Source organism: Chenopodium quinoa, unplaced genomic scaffold (assembly GCF_001683475.1).
Source record: "Chenopodium quinoa cultivar QQ74 unplaced genomic scaffold, ASM168347v1, whole genome shotgun sequence".
NCBI classification, from domain to species: Eukaryota; Viridiplantae; Streptophyta; class Magnoliopsida; order Caryophyllales; family Amaranthaceae; genus Chenopodium; species Chenopodium quinoa.
Genome location: NW_018744518.1, coordinates 71,467 through 78,149, shown reverse-complemented (window position 1 = coordinate 78,149; position 6,683 = coordinate 71,467).

The following is a 6,683-nucleotide window of genomic DNA, read 5'->3' as shown; positions in this document are numbered from 1 at the left end:
TATTTGTGGCAAACTAGCTAATTAGCAACGGTGATATATGTGGCAAACAAGATAATTAGCCATGGTAATATTTGTGGCAAATAATTTGTTAGCCAGGTTAATATTCGTGGCAATTGAATTTGTTTGCCATGTGAATACCCGTGATATAAATATTATAATTTGCTACGACATCCATTTTCCCGTGGCAAATTCCTAGCCACGGCCTCTTGTGCCACAGGAATAAATTTCAAAATTCCCGTTGCTAAATTACATAGCCACGGGAATTTTAAACTTGTGCCACGATTTTACACGTGTGTAGGGAATATTTCAAGCATTACCCCAAACTTAAACCCCACTGTGATCATACACTAAAGTACGGTGGCGTCGAAAGGGAAAGAAGATAGAGCAAAAGAGTCGCTAACAAGTTTTACGAACTTGTAAACTGTTCACAGGGTGAAGGTTACACCCCTTAACGATCCAAGAGATCATTAACTCCAAAAGGTCTAGAACCATGACTGGTAGTTCGGGGATGAAGGTACAAATCCAACCTAAAAGAGATTGAACCTGCCCTAATAATAGACATTTACTTTATTCTGATTGTATTTATGTGCGCTTTCGGACTAACATGCAATCAATAGGTTTAACCCTAAACATGTTTATCTATGTTGGTTGAATATTAATGCACAAATAAAACTATTATTGGCGATCACTTGAATTATAATCATATTAACCCTAAACAAGATTATTAAATATCTTATTAAGCATGTATAAAAGGCGTGATCAAGCAATAAATAAATATAATATATCAAGCGACATAATAATAATCATAATAAAAAATAATTATGAATCATAATAATTAAAGCATAATAATATTAATAGCAAGATCCTAGGTATGATACTAACAAGATTAATAACAAACCCTAGCATGTCACTAAACAATAAAGATCAAAGCTTTATCCCTAACATGATACTAACATGAGTGTTAGGAAGAAAATAGGAAGTGTTTCGGGGTTTTCTGATGTCCTGCGGGAGAGTTGCAATTTCGAGACTGGAACCGGACGCCTGTACCTGCAAAACAACGGAGACTCCTGGTGGTGGGAGCTCCGCCTCCAACGGTCAAGTTAGTACTTGATTAAGGAGTAATTAATGCGGAAATTAAAGTGATTGGGTCTCTCTAGGTGAGAGTGTTTAATGTGAGTTTTTAGCGTAATCTGCTTTGTTAGCGTGATCAGCCTATTATCTCTGTAATCCCCCCTTAATGAGGATTAAGCGAGGTATTTATAACCTTGGGAAACGTGCCAATCCTAGGTTTAGGTTAACCTAGGGCTGATTGGGCTTCCCTCGGAAGTTGGGCCTAGGTGGCCGGTTTCTCCATTAGGCATGGAGTATGCCACGTGTCATGACATAATAGGTCCAAGGTGGACGAATAAGCGTGTGCCACGTGGCAAGCCCTGACAGTTCCAACTGGGGGACACTTGGCAGGACCTGATTGGCCCACGTGGCGCATTCCGATTGGTGGGAGCAAAATCCCCTAATCATTTGCCCCTCACAGGTGGCACGTGACTGGTCACGTGTTACCTGTGACAGGTGTCGCACTGTAACAGGCGACGGCCTGCTACAGGTGTCACTCGGCGAAAGGCCGAGAGATTCTCCCGCCCAAATTTTGAATTCTGGAAGTGACCCTTCGCCTTCTCACTTCGCCTATATAAGGGAGTGTTGACTTCAGTCATTTTCACTTGAGAACTTTTGAGAGAACATTCGGACCCCTGAACTTGCTCTGACATTTTGGACCCTTTCTGCCTACCGCCTGTTCTGACAAGCCGACTGCACAGGATTTCCAGAATTTCATCAATCGTCACTCGTTCAGGTAACCGTCGGTTCTCTTACTCTTAATTTTCTCTTAATTTTATTCTTTTTTGAAATGGCACCACGGAAGCACTCGACACGACCTAGGTTAGTGATCAGCCGGTCACCGGGGACGGCTGAATCTAGGACTAGGAGTGCCGCCTGCCCTTTTCCGGACCCATCTTTGCCCTTTATACAAAGTCCGACTGTATCTGTGTCTATGCAGAGCATGATGGCCAGAACAAAAAAGACTGTCAGGATCTCAAATTCAGACGGCTCCTCCCGTAGGGTGCCGATTAGTGAAACATCTGACCAGGCGCCAGATGTGGAAGTGAAACAAAGCGGCTTGAAAGCCGGCTGTTCTGAGGGAGGAATCGAAGTGACCCCTTCCCATTTCACAGTTGACAATTCTTCATTCTCTCCTGCTCCTTTTAAAGGAGAGGAGGCGGGCCCCTCCGGGAGAAGGGAGGAGTCGTCCTCTTCGGACTCGTCAGAGGACGATTCCGAGTCTAGCTCTTCTGGCCATCCTTCTCTGGACACAGAAGAGAAAAACAGTCGCCTGCAAGAGGCGAGGCTTTCTCACGCAGTTGAGAAGGGGGACGATTGGGCGGAGCCATCCGCCTCTTACCGAGAGCAAAATACCCCCTACTACTGCACGGTACCTCGGGGCCGGATCACGGCCATGCAAGAGAAAGTGGAGAGCTTTATCGCAAACCACACAATGGGCCCCGACTTTTTAGTGTTTGTGCCGGATCCAGAAGACACAGTCGTCTGGCCGGCTGGTACCAGTTATGATAGCGCCTGCTTTGGCTGCTACGAGGCGGCCATCAAGGCTGGGCTGCACTTCCCACTACATCCGGCTGTTCAGCGGATCTTGGATGGGTATGAGTTGGGGTTATGGCAGTTAGCCCCGAACTCCTGGGTCAACGTACTCGGCTATGTGGCCAGGTGCGAACTGCACGGGGTAGAGCCGAGCTTCGAGGCTTTCGCCCACATGAACTACCTCAGCCGGACCCCTAAGGCAGGCGGTACCGGCTGGTATCAATTGACGAGCCACAGGGGCTACCTCAAGACAAGAGGTAAAGCAAACAAATAGAAGGACTGGCGGTGCACCTTCTTCATCATTGAGAGTTCAGACACAAAGCTGAACAAGCGCCTCAACAGGTGGAACAGGAATCCGCCCCTTCTTGCAGGCGGCCGCAGCATGCCGCCTGTTCCCCCCAAGGCTAAGAAAGAGATCCTAGACAAAGGACTCTTCAAAGTAGAGTCGAGGGTCGACTCTACTTCAGGGGTACGAGAGCAAGTACCCCTGCACTGCGTCCCGAGCTTCAAATGGCTCTACGACGAGTACTTTTTGGCCGCCTGTGGCCTCAGCAGTCGGTCCTCAAGAGGTAGTCGGTCCTGTCGAACACTCTGCTGTTCCGTGCATTTTGTTACAACTTTTATTAACTTTGCTGTTTGTTTTTGCAGCGGACGCCATGAGCAAAATTACCGCCTCCAAGACTGCGGCGGCCATGTTGCGGGCCTCCATCATGCAACAAGCTTCAACCGACTCCCCCAACAAGGGGGCACCCTTGGTGGGCTTCGAACCTTTCACCCTCTTTTTGGAGTTGTTTATGCATATACTGACTTCTTCTTTTTTTTTTAGACGGGCGCTCCAAGAGCTTCTTCTTCCCAACAGCCGGACCCCAAGGCCCGGAGGACGACTGTTGCGAGCTCTCCTGGTTCTGTCAGGAAACATGTGGCGGCTGAGAAACAGCCGGCCACTTCTTCTAAAACTCCAGCTAGGCCGCCTAGAAGTATGAAGTTGTCCTTGTAAATTTTAGACTTGCTCCCTTTTTTACTAGGTCTAATCCGTTTGTTTATGCTTGATGCAGCCGACCCTCAGGAGCCTGACTTGGTCGAGGTGGCCAAGTCTATGATCAAGGCCGTTCCTCCAGCTGAAAGGGAGGCGGTCAGGGGTGTCGGCAACCTTGACCTAGACGGGATTGCAGGGGTCCTTGCTGAGGTATACTTAGCATATTTTTGAGTATTTGAATTCCAGGACGCCTGTTTTCTTTTTTTGTTTGGAAACTGACGCCTGTTCCTTTTTACTTAGGCCCTGCTCCGAGTGAACGGCCTTCGCAAGCCGCTTGACCGGAAGAACAAAGAGGTAAAGGCTGCAAAAGCTATGGCCGCCTCTAACTGTGATAAGGCAATGTTTCAAATTGCCCAAAATGAAGTTCTGACCATTGATATTCTTTATTATCAGGCGCAGGCTACCGCCGCTATCCGGGCTCAGTTAGAGGCGGCCCAGAAGAGGAATGGCGAGCTGGAGGCGACCATCAACAACCTCAAGGCAGAGCTGAGACCTCTTCGCCACAAGATGTCCTCATACGAAGCCTTGGAGAAATCCTTGGCCAACGTAAAGGAACGCCCGGTGACCCAGGAGAAGAGTCTTACTCAGGAGCTCTCGGAAAAGGCCGAGCAAGAGAAGAAAGAGCTGGTCCGGGAGATGATGGAAGACTCTGCTCAAATCCAGCGCATGACTTGGGGCCGTCTCTTCCCCAATGCCAACTTTGCCTCATGGGAAAAAACGTACCGCCAGTGTTCTAACACATATAATCAAGAGATCCTAGCGGTTGCTGAGGAAGAGGCGTTGGAGGAAGCGTTGGAGGAGGAGGAGCCGGTAGTGGCGCTTGTGACGCTTGGGGGTAATGCATCAAAGAAGGATGCAGCTGAAGCCGAGTCCAGCAAGAAGAGTGCTGACCAGGCGGCAGCTACTAATATTGAAGATCTGCCCCCTTCTTAAGCTTTATGTCTTCTTTCCATGGCCTGCGTGCCGTTTGTTTTGTATTTACCCGGCCAGGGGGCCGGGGCTCTAAATATTTTGCCGGACTTTGTTGACCGGCTTCTTTTTAATGAATTTTTTGTTTTGCTTCAAATTTGTTCAAGTATTGAATATTCTGATATCCAATTGTACACTATACCGACTGTTTTTCATGGCCGATAGTTGCAGACAGGTACGGATAGTTAGTCACGCCGCCTATGCCCCTGGACGGCTGGTTGTCTGTTTCCAGGCTAGACGATCAGTCGGCCATTTATCCAATCGGTATTCGAACCATTTTAAAGACTGGATCCCCTTTAGGCAGGCGGTCCTGTCATTTGTAAAATTAACCAAGTAGGAAAGTGGTCTAACCAAGTAAACATGATTGTTACCTAGTTGCCAAGAAACTGAGTAGTAGAGGTATCAAGCGGTGGGTACCGGTTGTTCCCCTTTATTCGCCAATGTTTGTTGGCTTTTAACTCATAAGTTGTTAACCTAGCAGGAGTAGTGGTTGAGAGCCCCTGTTTGCTAAAAACAGGCGGACGACTCATACCTTTTAGGCTCCATACTAAGTTTGAGAGAGTGACGATGAGTTAACTTTGGTGTTCCATTATCCCTCTCAAACTTGAGCAACATAAGAGATGGGATTATAACAGCCTTGGAATTATTCAGGGTTGGTCGTCCCAGAATCATGTTGTAGGCCGAGAGTTCTTTTACTACCAGGAACCGGACTACCATGTGTCGTCCTTCCCCTTTTTTGCCCAGGCGAATGGGTAAATCCACTCGTCCCACTGGGTGGACGACTCCTCCTCCAAACCCTACTAAAGGGTGGGATGCCGGATGTATGCAATCAGTCTGATATTTTAGTTTCGACAGACATTTGCTACTGATGAGATCTGAGGAGCTTCCGGTATCTATGAGGATTCGGCCAACTCTCTGGTTGGCCACTTTACATTCAATAACGATAGGGTCGTCATGCGGCCCTCTTACCCCTCTTAGATCTTCTTCAGTGATGACAATCTCAGGAAATGAATATTTGGAGGGCCGTTCTTGGTGAACGGAATTTACATCTAACCGCCTGATATTGTCTTTGTTGCCCCTAATAGTGGGGCCGCCTCCTGAGAAGCCGCCTGCAATGGTGTAGACGACTGCATCATCTGTATCGGAGCTGTCGACCTTTTGATTCTTTTTGGCCGACTGCTTTTTTGAGGAAGTGTTCCTTGTAGATTTCTTGACATAAGTGTCAAGATCACCTTGTTCAGCCAGGCGGTCCAGATACCGCATGAGACTGATGCATTCATTGGTGTGATGACCAACATCTTCATGATAAGCACAGAATTTATCTTGGTTCCGGTTGTTTGCAGAACCCTTTATGGGGACCGGCTTCTCAATTGAGATCCGTCCCTTGATTTCTTTTAGGATAAACTGGTTATCCTTGTTAAACGCATACTTTGGGGAGTATGGTTTGAATTCTTTTTTCTTTTTCTGGGCCGGCTGTTTAGAGGAATCATCCGCCCAGACCTCTTTTCTCTTCTCATCTTTGTTTGACGACTGTTTCTGTCGTCCTTCTCTTTTGTCGGACCTTTTCCCGTCCGACTGTTTTACCGTACAAAGATCAGTCGCCTGTATATAGGCTTCCGCTTCAATCAAGGCCTCTTGAAGAGTCGCCACCCTCTTTCGGACCAAATCAAATTTGAAGGTCAACCCGTCTTTGAGACCTCTGAAAAAGTCAGTATAGACTACCTCATCCGGTAACCCTTGAATCTGTATTCTCATCAGGTTAAACCGCCTGATGTAAGAACGAAGCCCCTCCTTCTCTCCCTGCTGAATTGTTCCTAAATCAAGGGTCGTCTTCTTCGCAGGGATGTTCATGGCGAAGTTGGAGGTGAATAAGTAAGCAAGCGTCCTGAAGCTATTTACACAACCAGTCGGCAGGTTGCCGAACCATTGTTGTGCGATTCCTTTGAGAGTCGTTGGGAAACACTTGCACCAAGTGGGATCATCCAACCCTTGAAGGTACATCAGGTTGGTGAAGGCCATAAGATGGTCTTCT